Source organism: Sciurus carolinensis, chromosome 12 (genome assembly GCF_902686445.1).
Source record: "Sciurus carolinensis chromosome 12, mSciCar1.2, whole genome shotgun sequence".
NCBI classification, from domain to species: domain Eukaryota; kingdom Metazoa; phylum Chordata; class Mammalia; order Rodentia; family Sciuridae; genus Sciurus; species Sciurus carolinensis.
In genome coordinates, this window is record NC_062224.1 from 114396179 (window position 1) to 114422989 (window position 26811).

Consider the following 26811-nt stretch of genomic DNA (forward strand, 5'->3'; position numbering starts at 1 on the left):
AGCAGCGTGGACTGGACAGAAGGCGGCTATCGCTGCTCCATCGGGTGTGTTAGCTCTCCAGGGCTCCAGCCCAAGCCTTGCAGGGACAGTCCCTGGCATCCCACCGGCAAGTGTGCCCTGGAGGAGGACTGCTGACCTCGCCACCCAGAGACCCGGGTGCTGTGCTGTCCTTCACAAGAACTTGGGGACAGAGATTCCGAGTGGTCGGCACGGAGCCCTGAGTGCCCGCCCTCCCAGGTGACATGGTCATGGGTACCTGGGCCGCCTGGCTTAGCAGGACTGTCCAATAAGGAGAGAACCTGACATGTGATCTCCTTCTCTACAGAGGACAGGCCTTGGTTTCTGTAGCACGGCAACAATTCTGTTCCTGTCCTGAGAGCCGAATGCCCCTGGGTAGGGGCAGGGCAAAGCCAGGCCCCGGCCCCCGGCTGTGTTGAGATAAGCCCCTGGGTAGCCGCGCAGATGCCACGTGAGGATCTTTCACAAAGCAGCTCTCGGTCACGGTCGTGCACCAGTCCTTGCCGGGGTGACCGGGGATTCGGAGGCGACAAAGGTGTGGGTTCTGACCTCAAGATCCACAAGCTGTCGGCGTGGATGGCGCCTCTTCAGGGATGACAGCCCATCTTCTGCGCGTGAGAAGCGTTACTTCTTTCTCTGAGTCTGAGAAGACCAGAGACTTGAGGTTCGGTTGGTCCTTGGAGGAAATGGAGGAGTTTGGTAAGTGAGTTCAGGGGAGGATCCCCGAGGGAGGAGGACCCTCGAGCCGCCGCGGAACCCGGACTGAGTCCAGAGCTGAAGGGGAGGACGTCAGTGAGAACTGCCGAGAGCGGCCGTGGGTCTGAGGGGCTCCTGTTGCTGTTGTCCTTTGGGGTTTTCCTTTTTTTTTGGTACTAGGATTGACCCGGGGGCACCTAACAACTGAGCCACATCCCCAGCCCGAGTTTGACGTTAGTGAACCAAAACACATGAAATAAGGCGTTTTTACACAGAAAGGCACATAAAACAAGGCGGTATATTGAGTCGTTGACAAAAATGTTGCAACCAGAGTCTTGAGGGAGCCCGGCCTGCCGTCCTCTTGGATCTAAGGAAGGGCTTGCAGTGATGCTAGAGCACTCGACCACCGGGAACTGGTGGTACTTGTCACCCTGGACGGACAGCAATGCAATGACAGCCTCGTTAATCACTAGGCTCGACGTGTCGGGCGTTGGGCGGGTGCGAGAGACACAGGGACAGTGACGAGAGGGACAGACCCGCTCCCTTCTCTCCACAGCATAGATCCTGGAAGATGGAGATGCTCATCTACTCCTTACCCAGGGCGCAGAGGGTGCCGGAGGGAGGTTCAGGGTGCCCAGGGACACGGGTACAGACAGGCACTCCACGTGCCCACACCTGCAAGAAGCCGACTGCCCCATTCCCTCTTCCCACTGCGCACAACTGCCTCCAGGGTGCAGACTGATGGGGGTTGGAAGGCAGCCGGGACGAGTCGCCCCACTGTGAAAGGAATCCTGGTTTTATCGAGCTCCACTTTAAACAGCATGGCAGAGAGATGTGGTCCCAGGAGCCACTGCACCCGAGACAGGATCTCCGAGCGGCAGAGCTTCACTGGGATGGCCTCGCTGCTTGCAAGGAAAGATCTGCTGCACAGAGCGAGAGAGGTCTGCGCAAGTCCACTCTAGTCTCTAAGACGGGGAACTTCAGAGAGAACTAGCTGCCTTCCCTCCCTCCCTCTGTCCCTCCCTCCCTCCTTCCCCTTCCTTCCTTCCTTCCTTCCTTCCTTTCTTTTTTCTCTCCTTCCTTCCTTCCTTTCTTTTTTCTCTCCTTCCTTCCTTCTTTCTTCCTTTCTTTTTTCTCTCTCTCCTTCCTTTTCCTTCCTTCCTTCTTTCCTTCCTTCCTTTCTTCCTTCCTTCCTTTCTTTTTTCTCTCCTTCCTTCCTTCTTTCTTCCTTTCTTTTTTCTCTCTCCTTCCTTTTTCCTTCCTTCCTTCTTTCCTTCCTTCCTTCCTTTCTTCCTTCCTTCCTTCTTTCCTTCTTTCCTTCCTTCCTTTCTTTTCTCTCTCTCTCCTTCTTTCCTTCCTTTTCTTCCTTCCTTTCTTCCTTCCTCTTTCTCTCTTTCTTCCTCCCACCTTCTCCACGAGCCCTGTCCAATTCTATAGCGTCTGTTGTTGCCACCCATCCCCTAGTTTCTGATGGCAAGAGAAGGAATAAAAGAGAGCAGAGGCCACGTTTCTCTCGTTTCACTCTCACTTTCTAGGGTCTGATGTTCTCGCTAACGGGTGGCAGGTCCTCGGGACCTTGGCTAGAGCTGGAAAGAGCTGCAGGGAACCCCTGCTTTCCTGGTTCCTGTGAAGACAACAGCACCCTGTGGCCTGGGCTCTGAGGAAGAGGCACTTCCCAGGTTCAAGGCGTAGGGCACACAGAAGGGGAGGAGAGGAAGAGCCGCCCTTGGGAGCTGCTGATGGACAGCCTGACCAAGCAGCGCATCACCACAAAGGACCTGGGGACCCCTCAAGGAGGCACAGCTCTATTCATCTCATCCAGTGCACAGGCCCCAGCATGGTCTCCTGTTTGGGGGACCTTCATTGTGGTTATGGTCCTCTCCACTGTCCATTGTGTGCACGATGTTGTCCACCTCCCGGCCACTCCTTCACCTGCGACAGTCCCCAGGTGATATTGGAATGAGGATCTGCAGGCTTTCTGATGCAAACAGACCCCTGGAGAGAAGATGGTCTGTCCAGGGCCCCCCAGATGGTGAGTGAGTAGTTGTGAATCAGAGCGACCTTAGAGGTCCAGAGCGAGAGAACACAGGCAGGAAGCGCCCTTCCCTGAGGACTGACTTCCTAATCTACCACGGGCCCAGAGCTGGGTCGCCTTCCTTTTCAGCTCAGCTGACTTAAAAGATGTAGGAAGTTTCTGTACTCTGTCGACTTCATTGCACACGTGGCTAATTTGATCCAAAGGAAGGACAGATCAAATAAAAATAATGTTGAGACTTCAATTGCAGGGGGTGGACCTTTTGATTAAAAAGTCCCTTGTGCCTTGAGAGAGATTCTATATGAAAATATAATTGAGCTTAGCCATCTGGTTTGAAAGGAGATATTGGCAAACATGGAACACACACAGGAGGTCTCTCCCAAATAGCCCTATTGTTCAAACTGGAATAGGTGGGTCCAGTTTAGGTTTTCCAGATAGAATGTAAGATACCCAGGGAAATTGGAATTTCAGATAAACAGTGAATGATTTTTTTAGTATGATGTACCAAATACTGCATAGGACATACATACACTAAAAACTAAGTGCCACCTATTTGCATTTGGTAAAACTAATCATGTGCCTTAGAATCAAAGGCTGGCCCTGGACAAAGAAATGTAGATGGCATCATACATACAATGCTCTCCCAAGTCATATGCTCAATACATAATCACTCAAGTTGAACGAAATAACATGTTCCTACGTAGAAAACTCTCCCAGTGCTAGGGAGCAGCACAGGGCCTTGCGCCTGCTAGGCAAGCACTGTACCACTGAGCTCCAACCCCGGCCCTGAAGAAGAAACTTTCATTCTAATATAAAATCTGAAGAGACTGAGGGCCACATAATTAGAAGGTGGTATTGATGGCATACTCACCAACGTCTCTCTGACTTACAAGTATTTCTATACAAATATCTAAAATGTTTGAGACATCTCCTACTTAAGGAAAAAATGGTTTAAGACAGATCAATTATGCTACAGGGACAGGAAGTCTGTCTCTCTGCCAATGGGAAGCTTACGCTGGAAACTTAGGACAAACCACGGGCTTAGGGGACGGAGCAGCTTCGGGACACATTTCTGCGCATCGAGTGAAGACCTCGAGGCCAGGAACTGAGTGCAGCACTGCCAAGTCCAGCGTGAAGGCCAGGGAAACCCAGCAGAAGGAACTTCCTCTGCTCCAGGCATAAAACCTCAACAGAAGAGAAGATCCATCGGCAGCAGAAATAAAGAGAACCCCGAAGTCAAAAGGAGGAGAGACTGGCAGGACGTCAGGTACTGAGAGTCTGTGGGTAGGGGTTGGGCTTCTCACGCTTGAGCGCACAGGCCCTGGGGCTGAAGTCATTTGAGTCATCACACGCAGCTGTAGCCGTCTTCCACTTATTGCTAGGACTCTCAGAAGCAGGTCCTGCCCACGTAAAGGGATCAGAAATCCACCTGTGACCTCAGGAATAGCTGCACATCGGGACCCACGAGGTCTCAAAGGCACAGAGCAGAGAGTGTAGGATCTAAATATACGTGGCCCACGGGGCTCTGGAACCCCAGGTTTAGAAGTCAGCATGGACGTGCAGCTGCGGTGGAACCCAGAGGCCCTGCAGAGGCCAACATGGAGCCTGGTCAGGCTCACAGCTCAGTCGACAGGCCTCCCGCTGAACACCACCTCCAGGAAGAAGGAACGTCAGGCAGGCAGCACGAGCTCCTCCCGAGGAAGACTCGGCAGCAGCACGGGAGGGAGACTGGTCGCCTGAGAAAGGAGACGTATTTAAATGTTCACTTTAGAACTTCAAAAGAAGGGACAGAAATCAGAAGACAAAAAGCAAAGTCATAGAAAAAGAGAAATCGGGGGCTGGGGAGATAGCTCGGTCGGTAGAGTATTTGCCTTGCAAGCACAAGGCCCTGGGTTCGATCCCCAGCACCACCCCCGAAAAAAAAAAAAAAAGAAAAAAGAAAAAGAGAAATCGCAGAAAAATTGAAAAATAAAAATACAGATGAAAACCTCCATGTAGATTAAACAGTAAAATACATGTATCTGAAAACAAAACTAGTTGATAAATTAATGGAAGATGGATCTGAGCAAAACATCCACCGCAGGGAAAAGGTGGAGATGGGGAATCCTAGGCAGAGTTAAAGGAGGCTGAAGTCAGAGTGAGAAGTTTAATATACCCCTGCTGGAAAAAAAGGGATGAACAAAAAGCAACAAATACTGGTTCATAATTTTTCAGAACTAAAGGAAGACATGAATCTTCACATTAAAATTGATCGATCCCAAGGAGAGGGAATTCCATAGGGAAACTGCAGAAGGACAAAGACAAGGACACGTCAAATCTCTTGTTACCAAGAGAAAAATATGGTCTCCTTACAAGGAAAACTGGCCAAGATGAGTAGCCGACTTCAGCAGCAACAGAAGACAGAATGAAATGGGATAATACCTCCAAGTGTCCAGCTCAGCTGTCATGGAAATGTATGGCGACATGAAATCACTTTCAAAGAAGGGAAGACACATTCTCTAATCATGGACACTGAAGAAACCACAGAAAGGTGAGCCTCGGAGAAAAGAAGGTTATTCCAGAAAGAGGGTTAGAGACATGGAAAGCAATGAGTAAGGAAACAGGGGCCCAATAGTGTCAATGACGCAAACAAGAGGGGCCATTTTGAGGAGTTTATGGGCATAATGGAAGGTTGTCGACGATATGAACTTGAGGGGTTTGGATTTAAAGCATCGGTTTCCTCCACTTGGTAAATAAGGGACATTGATCAAAATTGGATTTTATTATGTGTCCATGATGAAGAGAAAATAAAATACATATATTCAAAGAGGTAGATGAAGAAAAGGAAGAAAACTGAATAGAATATGAACAAGGACTTGATAAATAGCATGAGAGATGGAAAACACACAAAAAGATGCAAGAAAGTTCAGATATATATGTACGCTCGGCAAATAAGAAGGGATGAAACTCGCACTTAAAAGGCAGAAAATTTCAAATTAAGTCGAAAGCATTCCTTACTTATATACCTCAAAAGCAAGGACATAGAAAACTTTGAAGTAAAACTATTTTTAAAATATATAGTAGAAAGAAAGAAAGCTGATATTACAATATTAATATCAGATAAGTCTGGATTTTAAGGCACAAATATCAATAGTTGTAAAAGGAGTTATTTTTAATGATTAAAAGAACAGTTCATCAGGAACATATAACAATCACCACACTCTCCAAACTGACAAAATCCATAATTGGAGGTTTGTTAACGACTATCAGAAACTGATAGATCAAACAAAATAAAAACTGATTAAGATGTAAATATTTTAATATTAATATTAGTAAAGTTGATTTAGTAGACATGTTTAAATTTACCCATCAAATAGAGAATTCATTACTTACTCTTCTTATAAGCACTTTTCCAGAGAAAATGACTTAAAAAAAAATTCCCCTACCAATTCATAAAGCTATCCTGAGTTTGATACATGAACAAATTTTTGTAAATGAACAAATTTTCATTTACAAATACAAATAAAAATCTCACAAAATATAAGGAAATTGAACCTGGTCCCCTATTATTTTTAAAGTCCATCATGATCAAGGAAGGCTTATTGCAGAAACGCAAGGAAGAATTAATGTTGGAAAATCTAAAAAGTAACTCACCACATTAAGAACTCAAGGAGAAAAATCAGCTAAGCTACTCAGGAGATGCAGAGGAGGCATGTGATAAAAATCCACACTTTGTTTTAAAACAACAATTTAGCAAATCACAACGGACGTTCTTTGACGTGAGGGAGAACCTAACAGATGTGTGCAATGCCGGTGCACTTAGACCTGTCAGATCTTCTCCCCTGAATCTGGAAACACTGCAGAGGCCCCTTCTGCCCATCCTGGTGCAGGAGGCCCCAGGCACCCGAGGGGCCAGAGCAGGAAGCAGAATGAGGATTGGATCTGGAGAAACGAAGTTCCCATCTACAGACTAGTATTAAAGCAAGTACTTGAGAAACTTTGTAAATTCTAAGGTCAAAATTGGGAAATCTATTGGCAGGTGAGGAAAGAGCAGTTTTCAGGATGCAGGTTTGGTAGTGGAGACTGGGAGAGTCCCCCGCCGGCGCCTGCCACGCCTGCTTCAGACCTGGGTTTACTCCATCATTCGGGGTCTACCCTGTTCCGGGAGGGATTCTTTCTTTGGTCGATGCTCTACATTGGCCACGGGGGTGCATTTTCTCCTAGAACCCTCTGCCTCTTCTTGGATTTTTCGTGATTCAGAACCACCCTGGGGCTCCATCAAACAGCGAGCGACGTCACGTTCCGGCTAATCACTCAGTCATGCACCGAAGGATTCCAGTCTCTCCGTGTTCTTCGGTATTAAGGAGTCCCCAGACAGGAAGCTGAATGTTTTATGCTTCCTTTTCAGTGACAGGGAGAGAGGCATTGAGGACACTTGATGGTACTGTGGTGCTTCAGGCAAGGGACTCACGGGGTGAAGCTCATTTGCTCAATGTCCATGCTGGCCGGATGGCTGTGGGGCTGGGGCCATTTGCAGGAGGAGAGCCTTGGCCCGGGGAGAGAAGACAGGCTGTTGAGGCGCTGGGGCTGGCTGACATAGGTGCGGGGCTCGCATGGCGGGGATTTCTCCTCTTCCCTTGAGAGTGGCTCTCACCTTTCCTTCCCAGGGCTTCTTGTCCGGTTGGCTGTGGGGACATGAGTCCTGGGGAAGGCCGGTGGCCCTCAGAAGTGCAAGAGCGAGTAACACATCTGACATCTGCAAAACCAAGGCTCCCTAGAGGGATGTCTCAGGGGCTCTCGGCAGGCGGCAGCCCAGGTGTCCCTCCGAGGGGTGGGAAGGATGCTGGCTTCCGGAAAGCGTAACTGGCGTTCAGACTCTCAGCACTCACTGAGCGCAGGGCCCAGGTTCGGGTCAGTAGTTGACAGTGTTCTTTCAGTCGCACATGGGAACTCAGTGACCAGCGATGGGTGGCTACAGCAGGATGTCAGAGGCCTCCTGTCTCTGGGGACCTAGCTTCTGTGGGACCTACGTGTCTGCCAAGGACAGAGGGAACACAGACTGCTTTGAGGGTCACTCCATGCATCTCTAGTGCTCCGGAGATTTCACCCCAGCAAAGGGGATCTTGGGGAGTTTATTAAATCCCTGTGCCTCCGTTTTTCTAGTCATTAAATACAATTAATTACACTAACGGCCCTGAGATCATATGACAACGGAGTGCCTAATAAACACTCGGAAAGCTTCAAGTGTGATCACCGCTATGATGACCGTCGTCAGGAGTAACGGGGTGAAGAGCACGGAGGGGCTTCGGTTTCAGTGGACACTGGCCACCTTCCTGGGCTTCTCAAGTAAACAAACGCATGGGCTCACCAGCAGTGTGCCCCACTTATTTTTCTAATTTACTGAAAATGCTGAGACATAGCAATATAAAAAACTCATCTATATTTATAATATTGAAAAGTGACATAAAGTAAAAATTCAAAATTCCTTGCCCTCCCCTCCCCTCCCCTTCCCATTGTCTCTCAGTCCCACCCCCAAACTTAATCCTTGCTGACTGCATCTGGTTTTCCTGTCCTAGTCACAGATTATGCAGAAGGTGAGTGCACCTCATAGGCACGGAGCTTCGTCGTTCATGAAACGCTGTGCCCTCTGAGCCTCCTCAGAGCCTCGGGGAGTGCCTGCCATGGCCTCTGTTCTGGGTGGGTACCTTGGGACCATGGCCGCCTATGGGGAATCTAAGTCACGACAGCTGCAGGGACCACAGGGGAATGATGGAGATTGTATCCGTATTTCTGTCTGGGTCTGGTAGAAAGAGGAGCTAGGGTGTATTTTATAGAGGGAAGTGTCATAAATCACAATGCCGAATCCTATTAAAATCCAAAGTCAGGCCATTAGGAGAACTCCCAGCTCACATGGTGACTCCACGTCCAGGTTTTTTCTCCCACGCGTTGCTGTCCCGTTTACGGTCTGGCCATTCCAAGCGGGCCTGTGTTATGTTTAACCAGTCAGAGGAGTTTCCCAGCTTCAAAGGCATTCGCTTTGGCTGATAGAGACACGCGATTGCCCGAGTGGATTCTCAAGTTCATGGCATTACCAGTCGCTGTGAGAATAACCTTGACCTATCAGGGCGTGTGTGCAGAGGAATGAGGAAAGCTCACTCTTGTCACATTTTTCTACAAACCCTCCAGGACTCTTGGCTTCCTGCCACCCGACCCCTCGTGTCCGGCTGTGGTGCCACCTCCAGGCTGCCTGCTCCTGAACCCGCCATCCCTCAGTTACTTATTAACGCCGATGGGACAGTGTGTGTAATGGCACTCCCCAGGCTGCCGGGATCCTGGCGTGAGCACGTTATAGAGATTTGATCCATGACCAGGAATGGTTTGAGGTGGGTTAATGTGGTTAATGTTTAGCCCACGGAGGCCGGGGACTTGTAGGAGCCACCGTCCCTTAACTTGGAAAGGGGCCTTCTGCAGTCTGGGCCAGGCTCTCTGCTTGGCGGTGGAGGGTGAGAACCTGCAGCTTGTGTGTGGTGCTGGATCTCCTGCAGCAGGAGTCGCCGGACAGAGTCGCGCCCACCCCTCTGCTTCCCCTGCTGGTGGTGACTGGCTCTCTGGGTGTGGAAGGAGGAGGGACGGCTTTGCGCGTCTAAGATAAAAGACAACCCGTGGTGTGCTCGGCCCTGGGGTTCTGCTCCCCGCCGCCTGGTCTCCTCACCCTGTGGCAGGAGGGAGGCAGCCTAGGCAGCTGAGGTCACTGGCAGGGCCACCTCCTGTTCTTTGTGCTGCCACCGAGGGAGGGGGCAGGTAGAGGGGGCAGCTCTAGCTGCCAGGGGAAGGGCAGCTTCAAGGAGTCACCGTTGGTCCAGGAATTAGGAGAAGAGAGGGCAGACCTACACCTTCCTGTTAGCTCCAATCAAGACACGCTATCATTTGGCACAAGAGCCCAGAGGCCCTTGACCTGTGGGTGCTCAGTCCCAGCTCCGGGCTGCAGAGCGAGGGGGCCACGGGAGCCGCAGAGGGGAGCTTTCGCTAACAGAGCCCAAAGTTTCCTCCACTCTTTTATTTCCAGGCCTTCACATTTCCATGGTAACCTGCAAGGGCAGATGCTGTGCCCACGGTGTTTGCTGTTCTGACATAGCACTCCGCGCTGTGCCTGACACGTAATGGAAAATCAATAAATGTTGCCAAACGACCTTTACAGCCATCTATCTGAGGTGAAATCCCATTAAACCATTCCCTTCTCCGCAGTCTAAAAATCATTCGGTGTTAACAATTAGGCTAACAAATAAACAAACAAATAAAGCTTGTGCATAGGAAAAAAGGCTAGAAGGAAATAATCAAAATATCAACTCTCTTTGGGAAATGTGAAAATGTTCATTTCTCTCTGTTCTGCCTTTGTTAACTCTGTTTTTCTAACTTTCTGTAATAAAAATGTGTTGACTTTTATAGTGAAAATATCCTTAGCAAACTTTGTTTAAAACTGTGAAATCCTTTCTAAGTCTTTCCGAAGCAATAACGATTCTCTGCTGACTCTCCGTACTGCTTGGGTCAGGTGCACGTGCACATACGTGTGCCTCTCTGTAGTGGAGGTGTTAACTCATTTTTTAAATAGTTCACTGCAACCAAATAACAAGGGCAGGGCAGGTACCCAGTAGTTCCTCCAGAACAGCAACATGACGCAATTCTTTCACGAGCACACGCAAGTGCGATTCCCCTGCTGATTGATTCTGTGGCATCATCTCTTCTGATTGAGCTCATTTCCCCTGGATCTGAGCCCGTTTTCTGTTGCCATAACTGAATGCCGCAGGCTGGGCGATCTATAAAGATGGGGGTTGATTTAGCTCATGGTTCTCGAGACTGTGACGTTCACCAGGATGGTGTCTGCATCTGGTGGGAGCCTTCGTGCTGCATCATGACAGGACGGAGGGCCACACGGTGAGATGGGGCTCTCAGTGCCATCCTGGGGACACCGCCTCCTCTAACGCTAATTACCTCCAAAGCCCTCATCTCCAAATAACATCTGGGTATGAATTTGAGAATTAAGGTTTCAGCACGAGCACTCTGGGGGTCACACAGAACAGCGTTCTGCATCCTCCACGGCCACCATCCTGAATTGCTCAGAGGAGGCTATGTCTTGCCTGTCTCTGTGCCTTTTTACCTAGGGAAAGGCTCTGGGTCCGGATGCAGCTTGCTGAAGTGCCACACATTACATGAGGCCCTCTCTGATTTCTTTCCAGCCCTCCCTTTCACCTTTATCAACAACTAATGCCCCATCTTCTGGGCCTGCTTTGCACCCCGTGAGTGTGTCTGTTGAGGCCTGCAACCCTGGACTATTTTATTTGTATGTGATTGTCCCACTGGAGCCAAGCCCTTGTCTGGGCTGCAGAGTGGTGGCCTGGCTGGCTGGTGGGGTGGTGAGCACAGGGCCCTGGCTGTGCAGAGTCCACCATTCCTGCACAGGTCTGAGGTGTGGCAGGCTGGGAAATCCCGGTGGAGCAGATGCCAACGCCTGCTCCTCATAGCGCTGGAGCTGCACAGCTGAGCATCCATCATGTGATGACCTCCACCGCCTGCTTCCCAACCAGCAGCCGGAAAGCAGGGTAGGACAGAGGTACGTAGGATGGCAGGGCTAACGGATAGCTTGGCTCTTTTCCAAACCCTTAGTAGCATACCTTTGGACCAGTAGCGCTGACCAAGTGCTGTGTAAGCCCTGGAGGAGCACCCTCCTGCCGCAGCCCCTGCTGGGTTCCCTGTGCCTTTGCAAGAGCTCTGTTTCTATTCTTCACACTTGAGCCGATCTTACTTCTTTCACTCTTGCCTTCCATTGTCCCATGGATTTTGTCCTTGGATTTTCAAGACAAGAATCCAGAGAGCAGTTGGTGCTGAGTTGTGGTTGCAACAATGGAGAGCTTAGCCCGCCATTGGGAGCTGAGGCCCTGAGAGCCGCCTCGGGCCACTCAGTGGCAATGAGAAGAATCCGGCTCTGGGGGCTGGGACCTCAGCTATGCCTCCAGGCATCCCTTGCTGCGAGGGGCTTGGGGTCCTGCGGTGCGCAGGCCCCACCTGCCCACGGTGCTGGTGCTCCCTGAGCCATACAGCAGGTCTGAGCGGGCGCCCAGTGCAGTTCTTGGCATCTACAGACCCTCGGAAGAGGTTGGTGGAACAAAATCAAACACACTTTCCAGTCCCAGTGACCTGCTGATTCATGGTAAGTGGTGACACAGTGAAAAGACAGATGCATGGGAGGATGTGGGCTTAGTCCCAGCGGGGTGGGCTGAAACGGCGGCAGAGCACTTGCCTTTAAGCGCCTGTCAGAGATGTGAACTGACTCTGTATTTTGGGTCTCCCATGCTTCACTCTGTCGTTCCTGTCTACAAATGTCATCTGGGATTTTACCGTTTATATCTTGTCTATCACAAATTCTGTGGTTTTGTGGTAAGAACTAAAACCAGTTTCTGTGCAGCTATGGTAATCATGCTTGTGAAAGCAAAACAAAATAAACAGCTCTCTTCCTTGAGCTCATAAAAGGAAAAAAAATAGCTTTGCGACGCTGCCTGATTCAGGTGCAAACATTCAGGCCAAAGGCTCCAAGACAGCCATGTGGTGGCAGACACGGGTAGTGCCTCTGCCATGTGCCAGACCTGCGTCCGAGCGCCGGCCTGGCTCTTACCATGGGGACGGTGAGTCCTTCTCCCCCGTGTTACTGGAGTGGGAGTCTCGCCCTCCCCCGTCGCCCATGGGCCAGCCTGAGGAGGGGAGGGCGTTTCCCGCTGCCAGGACCCGGGAGGAGGAGGCGCTGACCGGCGAGAGGTGCAGTCCTCACAGGGCTTCACAGGTGGGGGAGACATGGAGCTATGGAGAAAGAGGCAAAGAGCCTTTCGCCAGCTAGACGGGTAGAGGCAAAGTGGGACCCCAGACCTGAGCAACGGCAATCGGGAGCAGGAGGGTTGGAGGCCAGAAATGTGTAGAGGAGAAAAAGAAAGGAAACCAGGGAAGGAAAATGCCCAGGGGAGCTGGGAAGGGGCAGGGACAGGCAGCCAGGCCTGGCGAGGGGCGCGAGCAACAGCATCGGACAGCAGTGCTCCTGGGCCTGTGGGCCTCGGACCCAGGCCTTCCGCTGTTCGGAGGCGGCTGCGCGGCATGCCCTTGTCTCTTTGCTCTGCTGTGTCACTCTTGTCCTACTTCTTGAGGCTCCAGCTCCTCTAGGCCTAGCAGTGACTTAGAATGAAAATTTCTCAACTAGTCCCCATCCTATGACCCTTTTATGTCCACTCAACTCAGAAATAAGGGGAAATCATTAATTCATTTGTTCATTCATTTATGTACTTGCCAAATGCAACCTATGCAACTTAAAGTCAAAGGAAGTTCTTCCTCGGCACACCAGGGCCACTGGGCGCCACATATTGCCTGGTCCCTGATTCGCTCTCCAACCTCAACTCCTCCTGCTCCTGCTTGGCCACTCTCCTTGGGTTTCCTGCTGACTTTCTGTCCTGTCCACCAAGCAGCATTCTGCACTGGGCCTTGGCTGGCTTGCTTTTTCGGTGTAGGATGCTGTCGGCAGATACTCGGATGGCTCCGAGTATCTCATGCAGGTCTCTGTTCTAGTGCTACCATCTCCTAAGAGTCTTCTCTGACACACTGGCTGACAGACAGCCTCTCTCTCAGAGGCTCGCACGCTCTGATTCTGCACACCACCCCTTGCGTCTAAGTCCACGTATTTGCTCACTCTCATGTGCGTGCCTTCCTCTTTGCCACTTAGAACAGATGCATGTGATGCGTGTGTTGAGAGCCATTTCTTTGAGTCTCTCATATTTCAGATTCCTTGTGAAAAGAGACATGGACTGTTGCAGATTCTCTTTTCCAGCACCTTTGTATCATAAACACCCTAGAAGATGGAGCTAGTGTCTCCCTCTAGAGCAAAGAGCAGGAAAGCTTACCAACCATTAGAAAAGGGGTTCTCTCCTCTACCCCAGGCTACTCCATGGGCAACTGTCCTGCAAGCCCAAATCCAGATTCCCACACTGGTTCCTGTTCAAGAATGAGTTGACACTGCACCCCCCAAATGCAGCAGACTACCTTTCACCTCACAAGCAGGGGAGAGGCTTTCTTTAGGTAAACAGGTTCAATGAGTGAGCAGTCAGTTATTTGTTTATATCTTGGTAAAGATCCTTTCCCACACTAATGATACCTCGTCACCTGTCCCTCTGTTAGGCACCGTGGTGTCTGGAACGCAATGGATGGGACCCTGCCCTTGGTGACACATCTTTCGACCTGATGAGGACTCCTTATAACCAAGGGGATTATAACCAAAGTCCCCACCGGTGGATCCTGTCTCAAATCTCCCACGTCCCCGGCTCTGCCTGCAGAAGGTCAGTCCCCTGACTCTGCCCAAGCCTCCAGGGTTTCAATTTTATTTGTAGAGGTTATTTATAGGGTGTTTTCTTTGTGCACAAGCAAAAGACTGAGAATTTACAAGGTTGTTTTTGGTTCTTCCCTGATCCTCAGCTGTCTCGAGAATCTTTGATTCATAGGGCAGTGGTGTGGCTCAGGCCAGTGGGTCATTCCCAAGTCTGGGTTGCTGTCTTGCCTGACTTCACCAAGGGGGTTTTTAAAGAGATACAATAATTTATTCACACTAATAATAGAAACACACACAGCAAATGTTATCTCCAAAGTCCTTATGTAATTGAATTTTTAAAGATCAATTTGCATTTTCTCATTCAATTGCATTTATTATTTTAGATATAATAGTACTTATTGCTTAATGGTCCACAATCAGAAGAGGTCATGGCCTCTTCTGTTTTCTCCATGTGCTTATTGAGCACCTATTATGCCCAAAGTATAGTGTCAGGCTTGCAATAAAGCAGGGCAGCGAGTGCCCTAACCAAGTTAACTTGTGCCTTTAATATAAACAAAATGTTAGGTATTGGTATAAGTAAAGTGCTGGGGTGGTCTCAGAAAGTGAATGACTGGGAGTGAGCTCAGTTCCTGCAACGGAAAGCCCCAGCCTGATGTAGACTAAGCTCTAAATAAGTGCTCATTTAATCCAATGCAGGAAAGACAGCATGTCTTGTTGGGAGTAAGTGTTATTTCATATAGATTTGGATAAAGAAAAGGTGGGCTAATGCAAAATCTCTGGGCAAGAGGTGAGCATTTTAGTAAATACCTACACAAGTAACGAGATCTGCCTTTGGGGCATTTTTGCCAACTTTTCATGACTTTGTTCTCAATTCTGCTTCATCACAAAATAATATTAGTAATTATCACAAATTAGTGCAGTTTTTTTTACATTTTTGAGTGAGTTTATAACCACTCTTGGCAAAACGATGAAATGAGAAGTTGTCAACAACGTTTCCATCTCTATTCTGAAACACATGCTTCAATTCCTGCTTCTTGACTCTTTAAGAAGCAACTGTCTGCTAATCCATTGCTAAGTTGCTTGATAAGCAAATAGCCAAAAAATGTATTGTAATAAGTTGCTTTTCTCTGCTGTCACATAAAAGATGGTGGCATGTAGTCAATATCAAACTCATGGTCTTATCAAAGACTGTTCTCGATATCAAAGCAGTGATCAAAATTCTGGGAATTTTGTTCACATGACTGGTTGGGATCAATATACAGTGCTCTACACGCTGCTACATGTACACTTGTCTTTAGTATCATGGCTGTGAAGTACCTAGAAATATTTTTTTTTAAAGTAAACAATGAAGTAAACAAATGAATTTATTTAAAGCCATGAATCATGCTAGCAGCACCAAACTAGGTGAGATAAAAATTTAAGTCTTTTGTTGTATAAGTCAGAGTTTTTAGCCTTTTCGAGAATCATTGCTTATCTATTGCCAGGAGATGATTTAATTTCTAATACATAACATACTGATAATTTATTAGGCTCATTCTATGAAGGAAAAAAATCTCGAGAATTAATTATGAATCAGTGATATATTACAATTTTCTCTCAAGTTACTTCAAAAAGAAAGCAATTTTCATTACAGGAAGTAGAAAAACTAGCAGTTTCTAGTGACTGCTGTAAGGTCATACGAAGTATCCGTGATGAGATTATTTGGCCTCTTCTTGAGGTATTTGCCCTGAGCCCCAGAACTTCTCTGGTGGCCACATGGTTCATATGCTAATCTCACTCGTGTGTAAGCTTTAAACCAGCAAATGAGCCTGTGGGCAGACCTGACACCGGCTCCCATAAGCTCAGGGGCCTGTGTCCCACCCAGAGCAGAGGGCTCGGTGGCCACAGGACTCAGGAGCTGCCACAGGTGGTTTTGCTCCTCGGAGCAGGTCAGAGTCACAGCACGGTCAGCAAATCAGAGCAGAGCTGTGGACGAGAGGCCCTGGAGACCACGGATTTTCCACCTGGTATTTTCTTTCTTCTCAAACCACATAGTAATGATGCCGACCTTTTTAGTCATGGATTCAACAATGTCACAGCAGCAACGGTGCGCCAGGTCTGACAGCCGGATGCGAGCAAGCCGGGAGGTGACTGCTGCTGCAGGTCAAAGAACTCTCTCTGCTCTACCCCAGGGAAGTTCCCCCGAGTGGCCTCCTCCATCCTCCAGGACCCACGGCCGCCTTCATCTTCCCGTGGTCATTTCCTGGAGCTCCAGAAAACTACCACCTTCATCTTCCCCTGGGTTTGCCTCCCAGAGCTCAGGAAAACGTGGCTCATTTGCACCTCCACGTGTAACCAGCGTGTAGGGGCCACTGCATGTTTTCATTGAGAAGAACCTTGCCCGTCGTCCCCTCTCACTGCCTTCTCCAAGTGGCCTTAGTCCTGGAAAGGGGACCGGCCTGCTTGGATGCCTCTTCTGGGGAACACAGCCCCTGGCTCAGTGGACATGTGTCCTAATCATGACATCCACACTCTTAAGCAGGGTGTCCAGGGTGACATGGGGCAGGCAGACCTGAGAATAGACAGCTTTAGCTTCCATCTCCAATGGTTCCTTTCCCCTCTTCCTTCTCTGAATTACAACTTGCTATTAAATGTCCCTCGAGTATCCAACAGGTAGATTCACAATTAAATGAGGGACACTGGGAAAGTGTGTTTCGGCCACCCAGCCATCATGCCGTGCTTTGGAATGGGAAAGAAAAAGGCAAGTTAAAGATGATGTTTAACTAACAAGTGTTGGCAAACTCCTTGGCAGACGGAGGGCGGACTCTTGCCTGGCCACCCTGATTTCCTGTGTGCTGCAGTTTTACTGAAACACTGAGCTCAGGCTGGACAACTGAGTTTTTGGCTTGTAACCAGATTCCTGTCCATCGTGTATTTTATGAGTTAGCTTTAAGACTGGAGGATGGAAAAACCCGCTTACTCACACTAAGAACCCTGCCTCCCCAGGTACTCAGCAAAGCATGAAGCACAGGAAAGATGTTTCGCAGCTTTAAGAAGTTGCTTCCCTTTCCGAAGAGCCTCAAGCAGGCTCCGAGGTGGTGTGCTAACAGACCGAGCAGTTTCTTGTCTCTCATCAAACCTGACTGAAGCATGCCAAATACCCCTCGGTTTTCCCCAGGTTAATGTGACCGCAGGGTTCTCAGCATGTTGGTAGTGTGACGGTGGCATCAGCGGCTGCTAAATGCTGGAGTCGGCTCAGAACATTCTGCTCCTATCTCGGTGATTCACATCCTTACTCTGCCAAGAGGAGAGCTTTGATGTCCTCGTTCTCAAGCGAAGCATTTACTAGGTCACCAACAACATCCCAACAGGCAACAGAGGAAGAATCATGATTCGTGACTTCTTAAAAATGAAAGGAAGTAAGTTAATGTGTCTCAAGTACATAATTAGATTTAGATTTCTACAAGTCATATCAAATTGATACAAAAGAAAAAAAAGTATCAAAATGTCTTTAAATTCCCTGTCATCGAATTTCTATGTACTTAATTTCCTTCATTAATTTTCTATGTACTGAATTTTTAATGTTTATCGAAATAATATACATTGTAATCTAGAAGTTTAAACAGTTTCACAAGGTTTGCAATGAAAAACAGCAGTTCCACCTCTTTTTATTTTTAATTTCTACTTCTACTATGTGATAGTCAATTCCTTTGGCCACTTCTTATATTATTAATCTCCATCTGCTAGGTAAACATTACAATCCATTCTTTGATTTTCCAAGTTTAGACATTTGATTTCCTACAATAGGAAATGAGGACTTAGCTCTTATATTTCTTCTCTTGGCACATTTACAAAGCTATCCCAAATATATTTGTGTTAGTCAGCATTCCATCACTGTGGCAAAATGTCTGAGATAATAAACTTAAAAGGAGCAAAGGTTTATTTTGGCTTAAGTTTTCAGTCCACTGGCAGTTGGCTCCACTGCTTTGGGGCCTGTGGCAAGTCAGTGCATCATGGTGGTAGCACTTGGCAGAGAAAGCTGCTCTCCTCCTGGCAGCCAGAGGCAAAATAAGAGACTGGAAGAGGCTGGGGTCCCAATGTGCTCATTCCAGGCCTGGGGACAAAGCCTTCAACACATGGGCTTCTTGGGACATTCAAGACCAAACTGCAGCAATATTATATTACAGGTTTGGCTCTGTCCAATATTCAGGACTTGCACAGCCAGGGTCACATCAACGGACTTCATGGCTGGGCCCCTCGCTGCCACTGGCTTGTGTGTCTTGTCCAGTTTTCCACTTCAGGGGAGTTAGTCGCTGCTTTTGTGGGTCTCTCACTAACTCACTCCCCAACTCCGCCAGGTCTGCTTCCTCTTGTGAAGGACAGGCGGAGTCTATAGTCTTTTCTTTTCTCTGGCAGACACGCCCTCTGGACCTTGCTTTGCCTCTGTCCGCTGTCCTGGATGGTTGGTGGCGAGGCGGCTCACAGCCGTGTTCCTGGGCCTTCTCGTTTTGACTCTGAGGCTGTCCTGTGCCTCTTCCTGTTTGCCTCCTGCCTCTTGAATTCTGAATTCTGACTCCTCATTTTTTCCTTTATTTCCCCTTTTGATGGAAAACATCCTTTAACAACTTTCTAAAACAAAGATCCAGGGAGATAAATGATTTGACACTTGGCATGTTTGAATGACAGCTTAGGTGGGTATTCGAGTGTTGGTCGGAGTTTAAATTCTCCCATATCTGAAACCTTTCTCCACTACCCGTGGGTCCCAGCTTGGCCGCCGACAGGCTCAGAGCCTCTGACTTCAAGCCTTTCCTACGTGACTGGTCTGGGGGTCTCGTCTGAGCTCTGTCTGTGCTGAGGGCGTCTTCACAGTGCCCTGAAGCTCCCTAAGGGCCCTGAGCAAACCTCTCGGCTTCAGCCACGTCTCTCTTCACACTACGGCCCTGTCCCCCACATTCCCCACCTTAAATTCCCGGATCTGATGATTCTTCAACCCAATTTTATCTTAGAAAATATTAGACATCAAATATGAGGCGATTCTCTGATTTTTCTCTCTTTTGTCTCCTGTTTTCCACCTCATTACTCTTTTTATTTTCTAAGAGATTTCCCTTGACTTTCTCTCCCAGACATTGCATTGACTTTGAGTAAATGTCCGTAATGTTTAGATCTCCAAGACATTTTTTGTTCTTTCGCTGTTCCTATTTTTAACAGCACCGTTTTTGTTTCATGGCTGTAAAGAGTTAGTTAAAAACATTAATTTTTGGTTTTCAAAGTTGTCATTTTCTGCCAGCCAGCACAGTGTCTATTTTTTCTGAGTAATTTCTTCTTTGTCCATTCCTTTTATTGTGGTTAAGAATATTTAACAGGAGATCTACCCTCGTCATAAAATTTTAAGTGTACAATGAAGTCTTCCTACTCACAGGCACGGCGCCGTACAGCAGATCTCTAGAACTTACTCATTTGTGCCACTGAAACGTCATAACCTGGACTATCCACTCTACCCGTCCCCTCTCCCCGGCGCCTGGCGACCACCATTCTACTCTCTGACTATCTTAGAGTCGTGTACTGTTGTCCTTCTGTGGTAGGACATGTGCTTGCTTCATATAGCAGATATACAGGTGTATGGTACAGCTATATGGCATGCGCATATGCAATTATGCAATCTGTTATTAAGTGATCATATTCCTCTCTCACACACATAATCCAGGGTTACTCCCTACAACACACACGCAGACACACGTGTGCCACGTTTTCCATATTCATTTATGGACAGAGATTGTTTCCACGTCGGCCCTTGTGCATGATGCTACAGTGAACATGGGCATGCAGATATCTTTCTGAGATCCTAATTTCAATTCTTTTGCAGAACTACCCAGAACTGGGAATGCTAAATCATATAACAGTTCTGTTTTTATCTTGAATTTTGAATTTTTTTCCCCCTGAGGAACCTCTACTCTGTTTTCCATAGTGGTTACACCATTTTACATTCCCACCAACAGTGTGCACGGGTCTAATTCTCTACATCCTCGCCAACCCTCTGTATATTTTAATAGTGGTCATCTGGATAGATATGAGGTCATATCTCATTATGGTTTTGATTTGCATTTCACTGACAATAGGTGAAGTTAAGTGTCTATTCATATCCTTGGTCATCTGCATGTCTTCTTTGGAGAAATGTCTAGTTAAGTTTTTGCCCATTTTGTTTTCTGTTGAGAACTAAGGGTTCCTTAATACTTTAGATATTAAGCCTTGTCTGATATAGGGTTTGCAAACATTTTTTCCCCATCATTTGCTCTTTCTTCTTTTCTTTTTTGACTCTTATTTTTCTTCTCCTTCTTGAAATGATACTTGCTTTCCAACTCATAATTAAATTTGAGGCACATAATTAAATTCCACTGAGGCTGGATGGGGGCACAGCTTGGCTATCCAAGCGCTTGGTATCAGGTTGGGGAAGTAAACAGTGGATTATTACTGTTCAATCTGAGGCTTTTACTTAATTCCTTCATAATTCATGAAGCGTCTCCACTGCCCTCAGGTGGATTTAGGGTCCCCTTAATCCAGTTATTCTAGTTTAACTTTTCTCAAGAGAAAACCTTTGTTTTCCAGAGTACAAAAAGTCTGGAGGATGAGTAGAATCTGCAGGTCTAAGCTGCCTTGGCAAGCATGATGGCTCTTCCGTGCAGCCTCCTGACCTCTGTCCCCCAGGAAACCCTGACTCCCAGCCCTGAGACCTGCAGCCGGCTCTGCTTGCTTTCTCAGCGTCCCCCACCCCGTGCTCAGTGTTCGACTTTCTCAGTTCTGTCTGTCAGTTGCTCCTGGTGCTCCTTTTTCCTTCTGCCTCTATCTCATTGGCATTGCTTATTGACTGTTACCTTTGCTGTGACTTAGTAGGAGGACACGTCCAGGCCACCGAACTTACCTCTAGATCCAGTCACCTTGTAAATAGCTGAACTTGCAGTGAGCAGTCCTGGTCGCGAGCCTCGATTCTACTGCATCTTAACCTGCGTGACTATAATCAAATTAACTCATCTGCCGAGGGCACATTTTCTGTCCTTAAGTGGGGACTCCCCTTTACATCTAGGAAGTCTCGGATCCCAAATGCAGTGGGTATATGTCAACCTCCAGGAGCACAGGTGTTAGTCATAGTCAACAGTGAGTCCCATGCCTCGCCCAGGGCCTGGCATATACCAGGCACCATTGTTATGTCATGTGAAGTCATTTGTCATGGGTGAAATCCTGAACATGTAAAGCCTAACCAATAGGTATCATGGGACTAAGTTATAGTGAACTGTTTTGGTCAGTTTTTGTGTTGCTGTGACCAAAGCACCTAATAAGAACAACTAGAGGAGGACAAGCTTATTTGGGCTCATAGGTGTCAGAGGTCTTAGACCATAGATGGCCAACCCCATAGTTCTGGACCCAAGGTGAGGCAGAGCACCATGGAAGAAGGACATCGTGGAGGAAAGCAGTTCAGAACATGGCCACCAGGAAGCAGAGAGAGGGCTCCACTCAGCAGGGACAAAATGTAAACCCCAAAGGCATGTCCCCAGTGTCTTACTTCCTCCAGCCACACCCCACCTGCCTACAATTACCACCCAGTATCCACATCAGTGAAGGATTAGGTTATAGCTCTTATCATCTAACCACTTCAACCCTGAGTGTTCTTGTTTTCACACATGAACTTTTGGGGAACACCTCATATCTAAACCATAACAAAAAGTTAGACCCAAAATATAAACTTGAGACAACCAGCAAGCTGCATATTAAAAAGTACAAAGTGTATCTATCATTTAAATTGTCGTTAGGGGAAGAACTTGAAGAAACAGGCATGGTTTAACATGCTTTTTGAGGTCAGGCACAGTGGTGCACGCCTGTAATCCCAGCAGCTTGGGAGGCTAAGGCAGGAGGACCGATAGTTCAAAGCCAGCCTCAGCCTAAGGGAGGTGCTAAGCAACTCAGTGAGACCCTGTCTCTAAATAAAATATAAAATAGGACTGGGGATGCTTTTTGAAACTCCAACTAAGATTTAACTGTAGCAGTTTAGGGACAATCAAAATGTTGATACAAGTTATTCACATTCCACCTGTCCCGCTTTCCATATCTTAGTCTATATCAGGTGCAGGAATTTCCAGAAAGATCCAGAATTCAGCCATGCAGACTTTCCTTTCATCCATCCACCCATCCATCCATTTTCCCATCCATCTAATTATTTTCTTATCATCCTAAACTGCAGTGAATAAATTATCCTCTCTGTCTACAGAAACTACTATAGACAGATACCCAACTTAGGCCCCAGTGGTAATGACAGGAGGCAGCTATCAGCATTTACAGGAAGAAGGGGCTCCTGAGATCTGCGGAGTTGCAAAGGATTCACTGAAGAAAGCCATGTCCAGATCAAGTCTTCAAGGATGAACGGAAGTCAGACAGGCAGAGGCGGGAGGCCAGTGGGCACCAAGGGACCTCAGAGCAGTGTTGCTGCAGGGAAGTGCAATCCGAGGACTGAAGCTGGCGAAGGCAGAGTTCCCTGTGCAAGAAGGTCACCTGTGCCGCACGGAGAGCTTGGAGGTCACCCTGGGAGTGCTGGAGGGAAGCCACTGAGGACCACTCCAGAGCCCTGCCCGCCAGCCCAGGACCTACCCCTCGCCCTGGTGTGGCTCTGGGAGGCACCCCTCCAACAGCAGGGGCGTGAGTGCCCCTTGTGGTATTTCATTTTCCATTCTGATGCCTTCGGCCTGCTCAAGACAGACACCTTTGGATGCCATGTGACGGAACCTCCTGTTAAAGCCCAGTACACCAGTGGACGATGAAGCAGTACACCAGTGGACGATGAAGCAGTACACCAGTGGACGATGAAGCACGTTCCCCGAGCTTACTCAGCACCTGCATGAGTGCCACTGTTCCTTCTGTCTCACGAAAGCAGCAAAACGGCGCATCGCATTTTATCTTCCCCACTGGCCCTCGGTCTTTTCTACTTATTCTCTGCATCTTTTCATAGTTGACCAATCAACACACATAATCATATGTTCAACGGAATTGATGATGGATCTTACAGTGTTAATTCCACCCCAAAATACACTTGCACATTTTCGAGGTCTTCAATCTCCAACTCAAAGAAATCTCTAAGGCGGGGATATTAACCACTTGCCAGGCCAGTAGATGAGGCATCTGAGGCTGGACTTCCTGTTATGCCTTCTGCCAATCTAACCATGGAGCCAGCCAATGCTCTCCTTGCTATCAGCCAGAATGACTGGGTCTTTTCCAGGGACCTGGATAGCACTGTGGAGACTCAGGGCTTGGATATGCTGGAGAAGATACTGACTTTCTGAAGAGACACCATTAAACCCAGATCCTGGCTCCATTAATTTGGCCATATCTTTGGAAGCATGTCTACAACTATGGATTGCTGAGCAAGCACAAGCTGACCCTGGGCTCCCCAGAATTTGGGATTACATTCCTCCCAAATACTCTGTCTCCTAATGTGAACCTGCTTTGCTAAAGTGACCATGCGTGATTCCAGAAGGGGCAAGCCTACCCTTGATGCAAGTGGACCAGACGTTCAGGGACCCAGGGGGTGTGTTAAACTGAAGAGGAAGAGAAATGAAAGGCACTCAGGCCTCTAATGATTGGGCAGTTAGGGGTTTGAAAAGCAACAGTACTTCCTAGTTTATGGGTATGAATGCTGATAACAACACAGGGTAATTCTCATCAGTCTGCAAAGCACATCCCTCTGAAGCGTCTTAATTTCTAACATCTAAAAAGTGTTTGGCAGTCAAAGTGAACATGTCCTCAGGGTGATAAATGTGGTTTTCATTTCATTTCAGTTCCAAAGTGCTTTTAAATAGAGTTACAGAGCTTGAAGCTGCATTGAAGCTTTCCCTCTATGTATGACATGCCTTTGGATTTTTAATGGTTTGAGTAGATATTTTATTAACCCACAGTATGATTTAAATTGAAATAAGTAATCTAGATCAGTGCCTCTCAACCTTGGCTGCATTTTAGAATCTTCCAGATATTCTTATTTAGTAAACTTTGGGTGCAGCCTAACATTCAGATAGTTAAAACTTCCCAGTGATGCTCAAGTATAGCCAAGAATGAAAATCACTAACCTCAACCCTCCCTCCTCCTGTACCCACCACGATGACACTCAGTGACTGCCCACTACACTCCTGTTACGTCATACATGAAGACAATGTTTTATATTATAAAGTTGGTAGTTCAAGCTGCAAACGTGAACCTCACGTCTCTCTCCATTTAACAGATGAGGAAAGTGAGGGTCTGAGAAGTAAGGTAACTTGTCCATGGTCACACAGCTCGGAGGGCAGAGCTGGGGTCCAGGCAGGGCGGCCTGTCTCCACGGCCCATGTTCTTACAGACTCCTCACTCTGTGGTGCTTTCTCTCTGCAAGCCTCTTAAGGTTCAAATTTAAAGCCTATGAGAAGGCAATTCCACAGTACAAACACACGATGCTCCCTGTCTGTGAGTATGTCCTTCCTGCAACCTGCCCTGTGGAGACCCTCTGTCTGGATCATCACCTGCCTCACACATCCAAGGCCATCTCAAACCTTGGAGAGTTTTCTGGAAAGACCCGCTTAGTGATGTCTTTCCACAGATCAGGTTATGCAGGAGTCTATTAGCTTCTCCATCCTGGCCATACCTCCACCTCTCCTTGTCGACAACTCCGTTGGTAAAAACAAAACCTCCCCCTTTCCCTGTCTCTCTGAAGCCCTGTGGTCCTGTGTTTGCAGGGAGGGTTGGAGGGATGATAGCACGCCACCTAGTAAAGATGGCAGAGGGAAATACAAGGGAGATACCCTCAGATATTTTTTGTCATGTGCACTGTGGGTCTAACTGGGTATCTCTCTCTCTCTCAAAAAAAAAAAAAAAAAAAAAAGGATATAGTTAGAATTCTAACCCCGGGTCTCTGAATGAGGACTCATTTGAAGACGGGCCTTTACAGATAGTCAAGTTAAAATGAGGCCACCATGGTGTCCTTGAAGTCCAATAAGACTCATGGTTTTATAAAAACAAGAAATTTGGATACTGAGAGACAGAAATAAAACGACGATAATGTACTGTGTGGCCATCTGCAAGCCAGAGAGAGACCAGAGCAGATCCTCCCCTCGCAGCCCTGGCAAGGAAGCAACCCTGCTACGCTTGATTTGGCCTTCTGGCCTCCAGAACTGTGGCCATACATTTCTGTCACTGGAGGCACCCACTGGAGGTGCCAGGTGCTGGCAGCGCTGGGCAGCTGAGCTAGTGAGTGTGGAAGGGACGTCGTCCCCAGGAGAGCGGCCACATGGAGCCCACAGGAAGCACGACCACGGACGGCCAGCCTCCAGGGGGCTGCGTGCGCTCAGGCTCCTCTCCTGGAGGCTGGAAGGAAAAGGGTCTGGGGGATCCGCCAGCATCTGGCCCTGCACTCAGCCTGCGGTGCCAGTCTCTGTTGCCATGCCAACTGAGATGTCAGAAAGGCCCTGCGTCTCAGGTCCCCCGCCCTGGGCCAGCTGGCCTTCTCGGAGCCGGGTCAGCCGGAACAGGCTCCTCCCCTCCATCTCCAGGTGTGGTCACTTCCCAGTAGGCACGTCCAGCAGGCCTGGGGTCACACCGTGTGCTGTTTGGTGTGCGTTGGGCACAGGAAGGCGAGACCCCAGGCTCTGAGTCGGGAAGTCCTCCTCTCACTGCCCAGCCTCTGTGCACATGGCACCCTCTGGTTCTCTGCAGCCTCCAGGTCGCCAGCCGCACTGCACATGTGTTCCCGCGGGAGCTCAGATCCACCTGGGGCTGTTTCATCGCCTGGGTTCTTCCATGATGAAGTCACCACTGGTTGTCACCCGCAGCCTCGGCGAAGGGAATAAAGACCCAGTCCTTGCGTCTGTAGGTGGGCATGGAGCCAGGGCCCCTCCCCAGGGGTCATGATGGAGGCCCCCCAGGGTCCCTTAGCAACCAGGTGCCACCGCAGAGAAGATGCCCTGTCACCTACCACCTGATGAGATTCAAGCACCCACTGTGCGCTCCAGTCGAGTTTAGAAGGCCCTGAAGAAGGGAGGCCTTTGAGGACTTGGCCAAAGACAGTAGGGCAGCCCAGGACCAGGGAGCTGACTGGCTCTCCGCCACCAGGGGCAGATGGAAACTGAGCCAAGAGTCAGGCTGACTGGCCGTAGTCAAAATAACTTGAAATTTAGGCGGAACATTTTTTCTCAATTCTTCCCACTGAGTTCAGCCATCGTTGGAAGATTATACGTCTCCATCCTACTATAGTAAATATGTGTCATGTGGGCTCCGGCTTGTCCTGCCTCATTGGTTTTCTGGACCCTCCTTTGCAAGACCTACTGGACTCAGAACACACACCTGCTTTTAACTACACCAGGCAAACCCATATCTCCTCCCCTTTAGTACCTCCCTAGGACTTGCTCTAAAAATAGATTAATTAAATAAAACAAAATTCTATAAATGCATTCTGTGCCCCAAGTATCTCAAGTGACATTGCCTCTGAACCTTGGTAGGTTCTTGGTGTGTCAATACATCAAGAGTTCTTCATGTTATTTGTATTGTAATGACATTATTGGGGGAGCACTATGTAGTCAGCATAGCTGGACTGTCCTCTAATTCATGGTGCCTTTGTGTGCTAGTGCACAGTGTCCATCTGCCTCATTGAACTTCTTGTTCTGACGCACTTCCACTTTCAATGACTATTGTCAATGACGGTCAGACAGCGCTTGGGAACTTCAAGTGCTGAGATGGGCAGGTGTTT

General features: G+C 48.2%; 1 long non-coding RNA gene across 2 annotated transcripts; it reads left to right on the plus strand.

Annotated features, from left to right (window-relative positions):
- LOC124961574 (uncharacterized) lies at positions 1-26734 on the plus strand. 2 transcript variants are annotated; one of them, XR_007104292.1, is made up of 4 exons: positions 1-717; positions 13937-14094; positions 16119-17482; positions 22321-26734. It is a non-coding gene; the product is annotated as an uncharacterized LOC124961574 (long non-coding RNA). The 2 variants fall into 2 exon arrangements; XR_007104291.1 differs by lacking the exon at positions 22321-26734 and having other exon boundaries at positions 16119-17948.
- Positions 26735-26811: the final 77 nt, after the last annotated feature.